This window comes from Pinus tabuliformis, chromosome 9 (assembly GCF_031772625.1).
Source record: "Pinus tabuliformis cultivar Carrire ecotype Pingquan chromosome 9, CPIR1, whole genome shotgun sequence".
Taxonomy (NCBI): Eukaryota; Viridiplantae; Streptophyta; class Pinopsida; order Pinales; family Pinaceae; genus Pinus; species Pinus tabuliformis.
Window position 1 is genome coordinate 866,385,873 of NC_142307.1, and position 2,656 is coordinate 866,388,528.

The 2,656-nt window shown below is 38.5% G+C and overlaps 1 pseudogene; it reads left to right on the forward strand.

The window, feature by feature from the left end:
* Positions 1-556: 556 nt before the first annotated feature.
* Positions 557-1,291, forward strand: LOC149151527 (uncharacterized; annotated as a pseudogene).
* Positions 1,292-2,656: the final 1,365 nt, after the last annotated feature.

Genomic DNA, 2,656 nt, shown 5'->3' on the forward strand with positions numbered 1-2,656 from the left:
TTCTTCTTGTTGTAGCTGAGATTCGAGCTGCAAAAAATCAATTTTCTCTTGTGCATTTTGTAGACAGACCTAAATGTCTGTGAGAGAAACTTTGCTAACTTTTAATGTATCATGAGTAGTAGATAATATCAAAGTTTTTAGGAACTCTAATACTTCATTGATTCTGGCCATTTTCTCCAATGTTAAACTTACACTTAAACCAACTATGAACCAATGTCACTGCAAGGTATTCTCAAAATTTGTTCTCCCGGAAAACTACAACAATCAAGTGATATTATTCCTTGAGGAATGAACCAAAAGCAAGATTTTAACTCTACAATTATTCTCCAAATCCACACACACCTATCGTTGGTTGCATTCATATACAAGGAAAAGTATATTGTGCATTCCCAAACGATGAGACTCAAATGCTACAACAAATAAAATACTTGTTTCTCCATTATGAATACTCAGAAATATATATTAGCAAGGATGCAAGCTTTACACAGTCATCTATTCAAGAAATACAGTGCACAAATTGAAAAGGAACCTGACCCAGCCACTTGCATAACAAATTCAACTTGTAGAGAGTCTGCTACAAGTTAAAAATCTGGCTTCTAACTTATCTGTGCCTGTATCCTGTAAGATTCAAATGTTTCCTTCCCTTGATGACACTATAGCATATGCCAAAATGCTTAAGGTTGCGGGATGCTCCCTTCTTGTTGTTCATGGACGCACCAGGGATCAGAAAGACGGGAAAAGCGTTAGAGCAGATTGGGCTGTAATTAATGCTGTCAAGAAGGCTGTTAGAATTCTTGTTTTAGCAAATGGAAATATAAGATATTTAGAAGATGTTTGTGATTGTTTAAGAGAGACTGGTGCAAATGGAGTTTTCTCAGTTGAATCTATACTGGAAAATCCTGCACTTTTTGCAGGGTATCGATTGATGGCAGACTGGGAAGAGAATGCAAGCTCCTAGGCAGAAGAGGTGCTAGAAAAATATGAGAGAGTGAAGCATACTAAACACGAACTTAAAAATTCATTTAATCAGGCAACTCTGGTGTTAGAATACTTCGATCTTTGTGAGAAGTATCCAGTTCCATGGCGAATGGTTCGAGCCCACGTGCACCGAATGGTAGGTGACTGGTTCAAGATTTATTCAGATCTATGTTAGGAACTCAACAAATAGCCTAAGTTGACATTCGAGTGGCTTCGAGATATGGTGCATTAGCTGATGGAACGTGATATCAAACTCGTCCTTTGTCCATCAACACCATGTGAAAAGCTGATGTACAAAGCATCTTCCTGTTGAGTATTGGAACTGTTATTCGAATGATTCAAATGCTGCAAACCTCACCTGAAGTCTTTCCATGAGTGGGATGGACACTAACATCTGCAATGATGGACTCTAAGCATGGATGTTCACTCTTTCATATTGGGTTTATTCCTAAAACCTCCCTTTATTTACAGGGGCTATTAAAATGTTCTCTTGAACGTTCATGCTATCATTAACATTTGTTGAAGATAATGTCATTATAAAGTTGTTATTGGCTGTTGCGACAGGCTTGCAATTTCTGGGTTGATAGGATATACAATATACTTTGACAGGAATGTCCCCTAGCGCACAACGATTAACCAACATACATACGATTGCTACAACTGCACACAACAATGTTGACCCACATAAAGATTCTTTATGTTATGCGAACAGACAGGTGTTTAGTGCTTAAACCAATTCATATAACTGCACCAGGAGATATATCCACGCTCACGCACTAAGAAACATTACTTTCGTTGTGTTTAACGATTCGGCTTCTGTCTGCAACAAACCCTTGGTTTCCATCCGCTAATAGAAACATCCTTCAAAAAATTGCACCATCACCATAAATAGTCGCATGATAAAGGCTATTCAGGTATCGTAGATAGTTTACCCGTTATAAGTTTGGTGCAAGTTTCTCAAGCTGATTCAACTTCGACTCAAACTTATTCTTGGGAAGAATTATGACTTGCTTCTCAATAAAATCAGCTTGTTCTCTCAAATAACCTTCAACTTGCCCATATGTCTGAAGGAATAACAAGTCATCATCTTTATCATAAAGCATGTCCAGGATGGCCAAACCGAGAATGCATAGTTCCCATGCTAAGAAGCACAGCCTAGAATCTTCCAGCTGAAAAAGCTCCACTGTTATCAAGTCCTTCTTTCCCTGCACTATAGTTAAAGTATCAATGAAGACTGTGTAAGGCAAATAGTCGTATGATATTCATGGAAAATCGACATGGATAACTGCATTTTTCAGATGGGAGTTACGCCCTTCAAGACATATTACAACCTGCTCACATAAACATACTATAACCTCTCAACATATACCATCGTTTTAGTTTCTGGCTCTTCGGTTGATTCGGTGCTCTCCCCCTACTTTCAAAGCCAGCCCCAACTTAGCCACGACTCTGAAATAATTATCAAGAACGTTTCAATTCTAGAATTGATAGACCTAACTACAAAAAATTAATGAGCGGATCTTTTAGAGCCAAACTTGTGACTTGAGCATGACAGGTGCAAAGTTGACAAGGTTTGGACAACGCCCAGGTCTGGCCACAACATGGAATTCTCACCATAATGTGGAATTCCAAACACACAAAGGAAATTGGAAATCACACAACGCAGAGAAACTGGAGG